Genomic DNA, 15,727 nt, shown 5'->3' on the forward strand with positions numbered 1-15,727 from the left:
AAACAAATTGATTTGGATTAATGATACATATAGATAATACATACATAAAGATAATAATATATGAAAGTGTATAAAATAAGTAAATTGTACAATTTAAAATAGGGTCCTTAAAAGAAACACATTATACACATAAATAAATTTAAAGGAAAATATATATACATACATAGAAAAATATTTACATAGAATAATATGAAATCAATAACGTGTACTATAGTAAAAATAATTTAATATAAGTTATGTATATGTATGTATAATAGTATTGGGTTAAATATCATACGAATCTTTAAACGTAGAAATATATATATAAAAGAACATTTTAAATAAACAAATTAAAAATATATATATTTACATATATATACATGTATATAAATGAAAGTATAAAATAACAAACTAGGACCATGCAAAATTAATAAAATACTCCAAGATAATATATTAAATGATGAATAACAAATAAATTTTAAAAATAAAAGAATTACAAAGAATAAAAATATAAGCTGAAAAAAAAAAACTCAATTGAGACAAAAATAAAACTAAAAGGACAATTTACAAATAAATAAAGCAACAAAGCATAATTAAGGATTAAAGCACAACACGCACAAATGTTTGAGGACTAAAAGGGAAATTGTCCCAAATTCAAAAACGCAGCGTTTAACTATAGGCTAAATTAAAACTGCGTACAAATCTCAGGGAAAAATTAAAACGAAAGAAAATATAAAAAGGATCCAATCAAATAATAGCGCAGACAGGAAGGATGAATTGCGCAATTTACCCATCTGAACCGCAAAGGCGCGGATCCAGCCAACGGAGCGGGTCGACGCGCGGATCCTCTTCCCCTTAAACGACACTATTTCTTCCCTTTTATAAAACCAAACATTTCCTTCGAAGAACAAAGAAAACAATCGGCCATCTCTAAAATAACCCTAGCCCCCTTTCCTTGATTCTTCCTCAATCAATCCCAAATCTCTACCCTCAGACGCCGTACCCTCGCCTCTAACAGTGGCCGACGGTGAGTAAATCTTCCCTTTCTAACCTCATTTAGAAAAACATTTAAGAATCTAACACCTTCAACCACAAAGAATCAAAAGAACGTCTCAACCTTGGTTGGATTCAGTTTTAACGGAGGAGAAACTCTGACGATATTCCAACGATTCTGGTGAGCCCTTATCCTTTATCCTCTTCTTTTTTGTTTATAGTAGATGCGAAAATGAAAGCAAAAAAGCAACGAAAAAAATTGAAATATAATAAATCACCTTCGAATAATATTGATTTTCTAATTATTCTTGTATTTCATTTAGTATCCGTATTGTATTTCTGTAAAAAAAAAGATCCCTTTACACTTGACTTCATTCGGTTTTATAGCTGAAAAATAAAAATAAAAATAAAATAAGAAAATACAAATTTTCTTGCTGTTATTGGCTGTCAATTGCTGCTTGCTGTTGTGGGTGTTAGTCTGTTGCAGGTGTGTATGGCGTGGAGAAGCCGTTCGTGGGCGTGTTGACGTGAGCGTGAAGCAACGGCGCGTGTGGAAGCTGGCACGAAGGCAGCAGTGGTGTTGGAAGCTGCTAGAAACCAATTGCGGCGCAAGGGAAAGAAACCCTTAGGGTTTCTGCTAAAAAATGTCTTGGGCCGTTTGGGCCTGTCTCAGGATAATTGGGTAGGGTTTCAATTGGGTTAAGGCTATTAGGAATTTAGGTTAATAATTTGCTTGTAAGTAGGCTAGGTAATTGGGCTTGTAACATGGACATTGAATTGCTATTATTGGGTTTTATTTTGTTATTATTATTTTTTATTTTGGCTTTGGTATGGTTTTGGTTTTAGTTTAGGCCCGGACAAAATGAGCCTATTACATGGAGTGTCACACATTTGATTACTATTATTCCATACAAATTAGGTAAAAGTAATGTAGAATTATAAAACGTTCTATAACTTTTATAACACTTAGGATACTAAATACATTATACATGAATAATATAGAATTTATAATATAATCTTTATAAACCTAAATTTCTATTAATGGTACTGGCATGAAATGTGCTTTAAAACCTAATTTCCTAAATGAAACATACTTTAACTGAAGAAAATAAAAACGAACCCAAAATTTGAAACTTTGCAAAACATCCCGATCCATTGAACCAGAGATCACTTTGAAAGTTTGAATCAGGAAGGTAACTTGGGTGCTTTGGTGTATCGATTTTATGCACATTTTGATTTCAATTAATGATCCAAAAAAAAAAAATGATATAGTTCGTCACTAAGGTAGAAAATTCTACAACCAAATATATGAAATGCCAAGATTGTTATATAGATGACGGTGATCAATTTTGTTGGGCTAATTTAAAGTATAAAAAGTACCTTGCAACATATTCTAGGTTCAGAATTGAATTGGTGGTTAAATGTTAATCAATTTATTATTGTTAGAGTTGCATAACTTAAATTTCTGTTAAAAAAAGAATAATAAATAAATATAGTGACAAAATAAAGAGATCTGTACAAGTGTAATCCATATAGAAATACACTTTTCTATTTGATATTGATTGTACAAGTTGAATCCGTATAGAACTTCACTTATTCTATTTGACATTGATTAGAATAAAGTTTTTCAACCTATAAATAAAATTAGTCGAAACTCCTTTTATATTCATTCGAATTTCAACATTAATGAAATTTATTCTTCTCTGCCCGTAGTTTTTCCCGAAAGGATTTCCATATAAAATCTGTGTGTTCTTATTTTTCTTTCTTTTTCTTTTTTTTCTTTGTGATCGTTTTATATTGTCATTATCGACGTTCAGTTTTTACAATCATTTTAACCGGTTTGATTAATTCAATTAAAAATTCATAAAATATATTAAAACAATAGAGAAAGACGATTCAACCGACTCTTCAATAAATTTTAACCCATTTCAACCAGTTATATCGGTTTACGAGTCAATTAATCCAACCTGAACCAATATCTCAACTAATTCTTAATCCAATTAGTCTAATTAACTAATCCAATTCAATTCCAAAAACTATCACTATTTGTTGAATCAACTTTAGCTTATAAACAATGATCAGTTCGCAGACTTTTAAACTGATCTATGGTTAAATTGACTAGAGATGCTTTGAAAAGTTTCTCACTTTGGGTTAGATTGATTTAGGAAATTTGGGTTTTTTTTTTCATTTTATTCTTTTTATGAAGAATAATTTTTTAATTATAAATTAAAAATAATAGAGGGATCGTAATTATAGTTTATTTAAAAAATATATGTCTAAATTGCAACAATTCGCCATTTGATTAAAAAAATGATATATTTTTTATTAAAAATATTTTAAATTGAATTGAATTGAATTGGTATAAGTGATTATATGTTTACCGAAAACGAATTGAGGATAGCTATAACCTCACAAACGCAGCCTAGATGTTATAGCCACATTGAGAAAACTACATTAATCACTGAAATGACTAAGCTAATTTACGTTACTTTTGAAGATCTTAAATAAACTCATTTTAGAGAAAAATTGTAGTTGTACTTTTGAGTTAGAAAAAAAAATCATTTATTAAGTCATCTGTATTTAAGATTTATTTTATTGTTGACAATGTTGTTTTAGAAAATCATTTGTTCATCGCTTTACTTTGTAAAAACTGATGTTAACTAAAGCAGCGGAAAAACCATTATTCATGTCATTTAAAAAATCTAGTCACCTTATCGATTTATTTTTTTCAAAAACGGTTTCTTTGAAATGCAACAGAAATTAGAGATTAATGTCAAATTTTATTTAAGGCAAATATCATGCATTTTCCGGTTTTATGCTTGAGAAATCCGAGCATGCAAAACTCCCTAAATGAAAAGTTACCAAACCACAAACCAGAAATAATTAAAAATTACAAACCCAAAACAAATAGAGACTTAATAATAGTTCTTAAAAATAGTCCAAGGTCCAAGGTGATTCTCCGAATTCCAGGTCTGATCCTAGTTTCGAGATTTACTTGAAAAGTTAAACACTATGAGGGGTGAGCTTATGAAAGCTCAGTGTGAGTCGAATAGTTACTTAAACGGACATAAATATCAAATACAGTGAAACATATTAACATTAATAGAAAAACACAGAACCATCATTGGAATTTCATATCATTATATAGCCATTATCAAATTGATGTCAAACAGTGTTGAGGATGGGTCATCATTCATTTGAGTACCAATCACTAATTTTGATACCATTCAATACAACACAATACAATACGTAGCATAAATCAATAACACTTGAGTATGTCGTGAGCATGATGCAATGCAAAAAGGTTCCTACGTAAACCATCCACTACACACCATGAGTTTCTTAGAACTAGTCTGCCAAACTCCAATGTATGTGAGCAAAGCTCGATGTGGTAGAAACCATTATATAACATAAATGCAGAAAATTTGTTAGATAACATATAATGCGATAAAATCGCCAATCCCCTCAGTACTCCAGGTGTAGTGCAGTAACTACGTATAAATATGGACTTAATATGCCACCAGTACTCCACGAAATTCCTCCATCAGCCACAAATAACCCACCCTAATGCAGATGCAATAAGTCACACAATTTCATACATAGCCACAAATCATACTTTCACATTTTATTAACATTTTCAATATATGCCCTCAATTATCTAATACTTTCAGTAAATGGAAATAATATTCCAACTTTCAATCTACCAATAAAATGGTATCATTCAACAAATCACAATTTCATGTTCATTTATAACTTTTCTTTGTGTGCATGTATAGCAGTCTTTCAAACATATCATAACAAATCACTAGTACGAATATATCATGCATAAGCCTTATTTCATTCATAATCATGTCATACATACAACCCAAACATATATCAAACTAACCAATCATTCATGAAAATGTCAATCAATCAATCATTTAGTCAAAGTATCAATAAAGCCACCATGCAAAATAGTTAAGGCTCGTAACGGACTTGATTCGACCACTTACAAATTTAATTACTTAGCTATTAAGCCAAACCCAATCAACAAGCTAAATCATCTATTGAATCATAATAAATATAATTACTAATTAAGTTTTTATAGTTTAGGTCACACACCTTATTTACGCTTTTTTGCAGTACATTAGCGAATCTTGCGGTTTCTTTAATAAATTTTAAAATAAACCTAAATTAAATTTTAAAAAAAGAAATCAGTATATAACTCAATTAATTCACCTCTTAAACAGACTCTAAACACCTGCTTATGGGTTCGATCCAATCGTCACATTATTTTTTGAACCCAAACTAGTTAGATTTCTTACATTGTTTTGTTATGAATCGTATGCGGGAACGTCTTTCGGCTTTATTGTTGATTTGGAGCGTCTGCATCAGCACCTAACACATTTAAATACTAGAAAATGAGTAGCTAATATTGATTAAAATTCTTCATTTAATCAATCCATAACCTTTTTCCAAAATCTATGTTGAAACAACTAACTAGTTTACGATTACCCACACTTACGTTTCTGGATTGTCAGATCCAATTTGTCGATTGGTCAAGAATGATTTTTCCTAATTAAACCAAGTTTCAAGGATGATTTTGAGGGTTTCAAGAACCTAAAATCATGGTTGAAAAAGATGGGAAAGAGTTAAAGAAAAACAACCCCTTTCTTTCCAATAGGCACACGCACCACCATCCGTGGTGGGCAAATTGGGATTGATTTAAAACCGCTTTTGAAATCAATTAAAAATCTGTACCATTAAATATTTAAAAATCCCCCAAATTCAAGATTTGGAAATTTAAGTTTTTAACTTACAATATTCATCAAGAAATTGAAAGAAAACAAAAACTTACAAAAGCTAGGTGAAAGGGGCAACAATGGTGTTCTTTTGGGGCATCAATGGAGGCCGATCTTGAGTGTTAAAATTTCAGATTTAAGACTGCAAATTTTATGATAAAATGACAACAAGAAGAGGAAAATAATGGTGCAAGAACCCATTGCAAAAAGAAGAGAAATTGATGGTAAATCTTGGTGGCTTGGGCAACGACAGACAAGGGAAGAAAGAAAGAAAATTGAAGAGAAAATAGGAGAGGAAGAGGGTAAACGGCTAGGGTAAGGAAAAAACGATTAAAGACTGATCAAACTTGTTTAAAATAATATTTATTCCTAGGTTTACAAGGGTATGGACGACACACACATAAAAAAACTAGGGATTTTGCAAATTTAATTATTTTGCAAGGGAAAATATTTGAACTTTGGACCTTAATCTAATTTCCATGCTTTCTCATATTTCTTTTAACCACTGGGCATGTCACATACTAGGGTTTGGTGCAAAATTAGCAAAATAATAAAAATGGTGCGAGAGAAGGGATTTCAACTTAGATTTTAAGGAACATTTCACTAACAGTTATCCCACAAAGCAATACCTCATTTATTTTTGAAGAACGCATAGTTAATATCAACAATTAGGGCATGATCATTCTCTCTCTCGATTCACAAACTCGATTCTACTAACCTCGATTTTTGGGATATTAGAATAACAAATTAATATTTACTAAAAGTAATATAATTTATATATGTGTGCTACAAGTAATAAAAAATATGTTTAAAGGAAATTTATTAATATTTTATTATTGACATTTATTATTTTTTAGTTCACATCATTATCATTTACAAAATTTTAAGAAAAAAAATTATAAAAATATTTGCTAGGCTATGGAATTATATTAGTTTATAGTAAAAATACATGTATAATTAATTTTTAAAAATAATATTTTAATATCAACAGTGAAATAAAATGGAATTAATTAACATTTTTAGAGCCAAAAATTTTACAAGAAATGTTTTTGGACTTTTAAAGTTGCATAGGAATATTTCAAACTATCAAAATTTATTAGCATTTAACATATTTTAAAATCTCAATTTGATATGATTATTTTAGGATCATAAAATGCTTAAAAATAATTGTGCTTAAAATTGATTTTTTAAATTAACAGTTGTTATATCTCACCCGTGTTAGGATATGTAGAGGACACCTAAATAGTAAATTTACCACCAGTAAGTCGGGAGGTCATCTATGAAACCATTCTCCCAAGAAGACTACCAGCCGAACAACAGATGGCTTGGTCTTCATTGAGAACACGAAGTCGTTCGGTCATCAAACATCACGTGGGCTCAACTTCTTCATCCCATCATAGTCAGAATGAAAAACAGGATTTGTCTTGTCACAAATATTCTTATCCCATCAAAGACATCCCTCCCACATGTCCCGTAATGATAGTTAGATGGCGAGTCCAACACATTAACACCATATTACATGGGACCCTTGCCTATAAATAGCCTTAAGAACAATGAAGAGAGGACCAGCTCTTTAAGGATACTGAGCCTACTCTCTCTCTATACTTCTCCAACCCTCAGCCTTCAAACTCTTTCCAACTCCATTCTCCATAACCTTTGCCTCTTGTGCCCCGATTGAGTGAATCGAACTTCTTAGCAACCATTCTCCTCTTGTTGAGCACAATATCAACAAAAGTAAAAGTAAAATTAATTTAATTTATCTAAGATTAAAACTTTAATGTGATATGTTTTAGATTCTATGAGGTGTTGAGTAGTCTTTGAATTTGTCATATTTGAAAACTTTAAGATCTAACATATTTTATGGCAAATAAAGATGGTTCGACGCATAACACTTCTTGGAATTTCAAAGTTTTTGGTATAATTTCTATCTTTTTTTTTAAAAAAAAATTATTTAGTTTATTGTTGTGTTCCAAATCAATCGAAATTAAATGTAATACACCTAAAACAAATTAAAATCAATAGATAGGGAAGTAAGGTTGAATCCTATAAAGATTGAAAATTAAAACATCTATCAACCAAATTTGTCATAGGCAAAGTGTAACACCCCTAACCCGTATCCGTCGTTTGGAATAGGGTTACAAGAATGCTATAGCAAGTTAACAGAAATAACAGGTAAAAATCATGATCATTACAATATAATTTCTCAAATACCACAAAGTGATTGAATTACAATAATAACTTTCATTTATGAGGCTTAAATCGTGCTTAAGGGACTAAAGAAATAATCTTAAAACTCTTAGGGACTAATTTGAAACAAGTCAAAAAATTTGGGAAAATATGAAAAATTTCAAAAATAGAGGACACAAGGTCGTGTGGCCAAGCCGTGTGGAACGCCCTAGACCATGTGACTTTCAAAGTTGGGACACATAGTTGTGTCCCAGCCCGTGTAACTCACTCACTTGATACACACGGCTGTGTCGTAGGCCGCGTGTTAGGTTGTGAAACACACTAACTTAATACACATGGCAGTGTCTCAAATCGTGTGTGGGACACGGCTGTGTGGCAGCCCATGTGCACCTAAGTGAGCCTTAAACATCAAATTTACCATTTCAAGATTTCTTGGACACTAAGTAATCTATTTACCAGCCATTAGACCTATTCAAAATGCCATTAAACATACTCAAATCATGTTAATTCAACCATCTTAACTGCCTAACTAATGTACCCTTAATGGAATCACAAGTATTCACACTTATACAACAATATAAATCATCAACCAAAACATGTGAATTCACACAACTTAAACTTCTAACCAATATTCCTATCATAGGCACCTCAATTCACAACAATTCAATATAACCTATTAGTCATACATATGTTAAAGTTTATACCAAAGAAATCTTCCGTCATTCATATATCACAATAAGTTATCAACTTGCACTTAGGCACACTCTCTATATATTTACATACCAAAACAAAAGTAATGACATAACAAGCTTATTACATGTCATATAATCCAAAATAAACGTCCAAAAACTACCGAAATCGGATGGATAGTGTGACTTGAGTGCTGAGCCGATCGTCTAACCTTCAAAAGTATCTATAGGAAACATAAATGAACACAAGTAAGCTTATTGAAGCTTAGTAAGTTTGACGGACAAAAACAATAAATCTTACTGAAGTAAATATAATAATCAAATAAAAAATGATTCAACAACAAATGTTTCCTGTCATCCATAATTGCAAACTAGTGAAATGTGTATTTCAAGTCTAAGCTCAAATAATAATTTTTAAGAAACCATACATGTCCAAAACGGAGTCAATTCAAGATGTCAAGTTCATTTCATGCCACTAAAAGTCATTAAACAAGTTATAATACAATAATTTACGACCTGATGAACAACTTACAGATACAAGTACACAAGTAGTCCAACCGAAACACGCCAAATGCTCATGAGAGCTAATCCAACCAATAACACGCCAAATGCTCATAAGAGCTAATCCAATCGATAACACCCCTCGACACTAAGTGCCTAGCTCGTAGGCTATACATTCGCCCCCATAACACTCCAGAACATCATAGTATAACACAAGGGTTCGCAACAAATGCTGAACCTCAGTATACTCGGGAAAATATATAAAGTACACCACATCAATCTTCACTTCGATCCCCACATATCACGCCGTCATTCAATTGTACTCCATCTCGTGTTCATCCGGCCCAAGTATCAAAATTCACTAACATTTTCCCAAACAACTTTACATCATCAATAGAACAATTAATATCCACTACTTCATACCATATCATCATACAATTCATATAGATATTAAATTACAAACCGAACGAACTTACACTAAATTGTAATAGTTGTAGAAGTTTAGGGACTATTCTGTAATTTTTTCTTTTCCACGTTAATCAACATGGTTGTAAAATTTCCCAATTATCAGTTTGCATTTCATATTCTAATTTATTATAAAATTTATACCCTTTTATTTTCAAAATTTACACAATTGCCCCTAACTTTTACAATTTATGCAATTTAATCCCTTAATCCAAAAATCATCAAATTAAAATTTTATAAAAACTCAGCATAGCAGCTAAATGTTCAAGGCTTCTAAACAGTCCACAAAACACTTCTTAATCATCAACTAACCATGTGATTTTAACATTTTAACAATTTAATTCTTAAATAAAAACTAATTAAAATCACTTTACTAAACAACCAAAAATCACAATCAATGCTTCAAACACATAATTATCATAATAAAAAAACTAAAATTCATCAATGACAACTTCTAAAATTTTTAACAAATTCAAAAACGAAGGTACAGGTTAATTGGACCTAATTGTAATGATATAAAAAGATAAAAATTACAAAAAATAACGGGTATCAATTTCACTTGCATGCATTCACCAAAAGCCACCTAACCTTCAAGCTCTTGAAAATGGAGATTTCGGCCAACCAAGAATAAAAATGAAGAAAATGATTGTAAATTTCCATTATGTTTTAAGTTAATTTTAATTTATTTACAAAATTACCATTACTAAATTTTCTTTCAATTTTTCTTTAAATTTTACTCCATTACCGTCCCCTATCTAACAATAAGGTCTAATTGCCTTATTGGCCCTCCCACATTTATTGTTAAGCTATTAAATCATCTAAATGCAATAATTACTAAGTTTTGCACCTTTTCAATTTAGTCATTTTTCTTTAATTGACTATCTAAATGTTAAAATTTCTTAACCAAATTTTAATATGACTCTAATGGCCCTATAAATATTCTATAAATAATATTTACCAGTCGAAACGATAAAATTTTGTGGTCCTAAAACCACTATTCTATCACCACTAAAAAACAGATTATTACACAAAGTCATTCCTAGATCTTAATAATCTATTAAACATTGTATAATAAGTGTCACATCCCAAAAATCAGGTTGGTAGTTAGTGAACCAAGAGTGGTCATGTCCTGTTTTTGAATTAAGGGTGTGAAAATTTTGTCAAGTGAGTGATCAATTTTAGTGGTTAATTGTATTGCTTGTGTGTGTAAGGTTCTGGGTTCAAATTAATTTCTTTAAAATTATTATTATTATTGTTCCTGGCCCTATCCTTGAATGTCTGGCTTATATATTATTTTTGCTCAACTAATGATAAGAATAAACTTGTTGGTTCAGTGGTAAGGCTTCAGCTTACCTAAAGATCCCGTGTCTGAATTATGTGTGTGTAAAGTGGAAATATTTTTATTTCTCTGCAAATTTAAATTCTAGAAATCTGATAGGGATGTACTTCAGTAAGATTTTGTCTTTATTTTTAAAAAATATATTTTGAAAATATCACAAAGAAAAAGAAACCCTCACGTTTCTCTCCCACTTTCCCACTTTCTTTCTTGTCGTTCTCTTCTTTCCTCATTTTCTGTTTTTTTTCCATTTTCCATTTTTTTTAGGGGTTCAAGTCTATGCAAGAGGGAATCTTGGCTAGTGGGTATTAAATTTTTTTCATAGAAACTCTCTAATTTCTATTCAAAGTTTAGATTTATGACATTGTTCTTGATACCTTTTAAAAGGTAAATGATCTTTAATCAGTCACTTACCTGTTTAGATCTGAAGATTTTACCGATCTTTTATTATCATCTATTTCATAGTGTGTTCCATAAATTTTTACTGATTCAAAAAGCTAACAAATATTGGCTTTAAAATTTGGAAAAAAAGCTTCAAGTTAACTATTCTGATGATGGCTATTTGTGCATTTGTGAGAGAAGTGATTTATTAATTTGTGTTCTAAATTCAACGCGTTGAACATTTTGAGACTGCATCTCACTATTATGGTTTTTGGGCTTGGTCAATTGCTTGCATTTGGCATAACCTTCCAAGATTTTTTAGATTGTGAAGTGTTGTTCAGGTGAGGGCATAGTTAATAATGATACGATCTCGGCCTCGCTGAGTTGTCCGAGTCATTTATGTGCCCGATCGTAAAATGGAGAAATTCTGTTCCAATTGAAGTAAGCTGAAATTGGTTAAGAATAGGCTTTAAAAAAAGGGTTTCGAATAGGTGTAAAGGGTGAAAGATACAAGGTTCGGTAGACAAAGTAACAAGATAATTAAGTGGATAGTTAAGGGTGGAATGGAAATAAGGTTTAAGAGACAAGAATGAACCAATACTAAAGTGGGTATTGACCCGAGACTTATAGGACACTTAAAGGTGGATAGCTGATTGAAATATGTCCTTGACCCGCTATCTAGGAAGATAGGAACCAAAGGTATCAATGGGGTGAACGCTACACTCGGATGGAGTGATAAGTTCAAAGAAACAAGGTAGACGCCACTAGCTATGCTAGATAAGTCAACTTGAGTCTTAACGAAATAAGTTGGCAGCAAATATTTCTTATGCATGTTAAAGAATAACCTGCAAACTACAAAGTATTCTGTAAATATATTTTGATTTCGCCTTCATGATACTTTTTGGTTCTTTTATGCCTATCATTAACCCTCCTGTTATAATGATTTTATTTTAATTTTAATTAGTCTCCTTTTTGAAAATTTAACATTTTCAGGATTTAATTTTTAAACCATATATGGAAATTATTGATCAGTTTTATAAAATATGTTTATTCAGATTCTCTTTCATTTTTCCTTCGCCTATCAGTTTTCCATGATTTCACGTGGGTAGTATCTTGTTACCTTCCCTTGTTTATTTTCCTTTAGTGCCATCCGGACCTTGATTCCTCATAGTGATGTTGGCAATTCTTTGTTTTCATCGCTAGTGTTAAATGTGACTCCTATTTTCAGTCAAATTTGAGAAATAATCTTTCAGTTAAATTCTGTTTACTTGTTTCAATCAAACACTGATTAGTTTAGATTATTTTATTATTATTTGACCTATGAATTTAGCCTATAAATAGGCTCTTTTACAACATTAGAAAAATATACCCATTAGAGATTAGAACTCATAACACATTTAGAGAATTTTGTGTTTACGTTTTGTAGGTTCTTTGTTTTCGAGTTTTTGGGGTTTAGTTTTTATCTCCATCTTTTGTACTCTTCGTTCTTTTGTCATTATAGTAAAATTATCTTTACTCGTGGTTTTTTATCCTCTTTAGAGGGGTTTTTCCACGTTAAATTTGTGCGTTCAATTTATCAATTTATTCTGCAATTTTCTTGTTCGTTGCTTAACCGGGTCGAAATCCTAACAGCTAGTCATGTGTGCTTCGAAACTTTGATGAAAATCGCGAGATACGTAACCACTAGTTGAATAGTTGTTGTTTAATCGCTAATTTTTTTAGAGAACTAGTATTGTTGCTGTTGTGTCGACATCACATTATAGTAAGGTGTGTAACTCGATCTAGTAAAAACAACAAACAGTACAAAGCAAAAAAATTCACGGTCGACGACACACGGTCGTGTGGGCCATACAAGATGGGTTATTTGAGTCGTGTGGGACACACGGGCGTGTGCTAGGCCATGTACCAGGTTATGTGGGCCATATGGGTTGGGCTAGTTGGTCGTGTAGGCCTATTTTCTAAAAATTTTAGCTAGGGTCGTGATAAATCATAATTTATACATATTTTTATCCCATGCTTAGCACATTTATGGATGGTTTCTCCTTAGAATTGGTGAATTCGATGTTCCTAATCCTTTAATTTCATGTTTTATACTTGGGTAGCATAGGAGAGTAAAAAGAGCGAGAAACTGGCCGAAAACAGAAAAAATGGACCCACGTGGGAAATCAACACGGCCTGGAATTTCTCACACGGGCATGTCACACGGCCGTGTCTTTTGGCAGGATTGAAGCACAACTTACATGGGTATACTACACGCCCGTGCCTGTTCAACAGCCTTGGCCACGGGCTGGAGTAATCGCACACGGGTGTGTCCCTGTCGAGCTCAAGTATAACCCTATTCAGAAAAGGCCAATTTTGGGGGCTCTTAGGAATTTTAAAGCCTATTTAAACAACTGAGGAGGCATTTAGAAGGGGGACGTAGAGTAGGAAGCAAGGAATTACTCAAGGAAAGCCGATTGATCTATCTCAGAAGCCGGATTCATCATCAAGACTGAAGATCTCCTTTCAAGTTCCTTCAGGAGTTTTGGGTTTTCTTATGTTTTGTTATTTTTATGCTTCTGAGATGTTTTCTTTCATAAGTATGAACTAAACCCCCTAGATACCTAGGGGGAATGAAATGTAAGACGGATCTTGTTATTATTATCTGAATTGTATGATAAATATTTGACTTGTTCTTAGTTATGTGTTCTTAATTCTTGTTTTGATATTCCAAGATATTGATTCAAGTTAAGCTCTTATTCAGAAGAGGAATAGACCCTGTCTAAGAGTAAATTTGTCATAATTAAGTGGAGTTGATTGCATGCCTAGAGATAGGGTGATAAGATTTTGTCAGATTATGGTGAAACCTAATAAAGGAATCCATAGATCGAGTTAATGCAATTATAGGGTGTTAATTAGAAAGAGATTTCAATTATTCAACCTAGGGTTAGACGTTATTAGTCTCGAGAGAGATAATAATATAACTTAGGGATCTCTACCGATCAAGTCAAATGGGTAAATCGTCTGATTCAGAGTCAAATAACAAGTGAAGTCTAGGTGGATTTTTCCTTAGGTATTGTCCTAATCAATTGAATTTTCCCAAAAATAATTTCCCAAATTTTCTTTCTGTGCATTCTTAGTTAATAATAAGTTTAGATAACCAAAACTCTTAATTTTTAGGCTAGATAATAAAAATGAAGTAAATACTAGTACTCGTAGTTCCTTAATCGTGATAATAAGTTAGTCTCAAGAACGATTCATTTATAAATTTTTAAAACCTGTTACGAATATCACGCATCAAGTTTTTGGCGCCGTTGCTGGGGAACTAGGATATTAGGAACACTCGATTTTTATTACTTTAGCCATTTTACTCTTATTGCAATTTAAATTTTTATTTTCTTTTCTAATTCTTCATTTATTTTCTTCTGATAGGGTTTTCTAGTTTATGACCAGAAGAAACCCGTCAGGACCATTACTGTTTGATAGTGAGCTCAATCGCACAGTTCGTAGAAACTGAAGAGAAATAAGGCAAGGCTTACGATACATAGAGGAAGAGCACAAGGACGATAATTCGACCACAACCGAGGAGATGGCTGAAAACCAAGAAAATCCGCTACCTCCTGCGATTGCTGTTAATCAAAATCCTACTCCGCACACTATATATGATTATGCTAAACCTTCTTTAACAGGAACTGAATCTAGCATAGTTAGACCTGCTATAGCTGCCAATACTTTTGATCTGAAACCTAACATAATTCAAATGATATAGCAATTTGTTCAGTTTGATGGTTTGCAGGATGAAGATCCCAACGCTCACTTGACAAACTTTTAGGAACTATGTGATACATTTAAAATTAATGGCATTTCTGATGAAGCCATTCGCCTTTGGTTATTCCCTTTTTCGTTGTGGAATAAGGCTAAATAATGGTTGAACTCATTACCACAGGGGTCAATCACTACTTGGGAACAAATGACCGAAAAGTTTTTATTAAAATATTTTTTGCCAGCTAAAACGGCTAAATTACGTAATGATATCTCTTCTTTTGTGCAGATGGATTTAGAAACACTCTACGATGCATGAGAGAGATACAAGGATCACTTGAGAAGACGCCATCACCATGGGTTACCACTCTGGTTACAGGTTCAAACCTTTCATAATGGCCTGAATCCTTCGACTCAGCAGATGGTTGACGTAGCTACTGGCGGAACCATCAATAATAAGACACCTGAAGATACCTATGAATTTATAGAGGAGATGTCACTGAATAACTATCAGTGGCAAGTCATGAGGACAAAGCCAATGAAAACAGCCGGCATTTATAACGTCAATTCGGTCACCATGCTCTCTAATCAGGTAGAACTCATGAATAAGAAAATTGATGGTTCCTTTAGTTCTTCATAGGTTCACCCAGTAATGCAGTGCGAAGCGAGTGGAG

The 15,727-nt window shown here is 32.1% G+C and overlaps 1 long non-coding RNA gene and 1 other non-coding gene across 2 annotated transcripts; one reads left to right on the plus strand and one right to left on the minus strand.

The window, feature by feature from the left end:
* Window positions 1-877: 877 nt before the first annotated feature.
* On the plus strand, window positions 878-1,789 carry LOC107896424 (uncharacterized). Its single transcript, XR_001683757.2, has 2 exons — window positions 878-1,153; window positions 1,450-1,789. It is a non-coding gene; the product is annotated as an uncharacterized lncRNA (long non-coding RNA).
* A 13,520-nt stretch (window positions 1,790-15,309) lies between these two features.
* Window positions 15,310-15,416, minus strand: LOC121209287 (small nucleolar RNA R71). The gene has a single exon (XR_005904401.1). It is a non-coding gene; the product is annotated as a small nucleolar RNA R71 (small nucleolar RNA).
* Between the last annotated feature and the right edge of the window lie 311 nt (window positions 15,417-15,727).

The sequence above is a fragment of the Gossypium hirsutum genome, chromosome A10, assembly GCF_007990345.1.
Source record: "Gossypium hirsutum isolate 1008001.06 chromosome A10, Gossypium_hirsutum_v2.1, whole genome shotgun sequence".
Taxonomy (NCBI): Eukaryota; Viridiplantae; Streptophyta; class Magnoliopsida; order Malvales; family Malvaceae; genus Gossypium; species Gossypium hirsutum.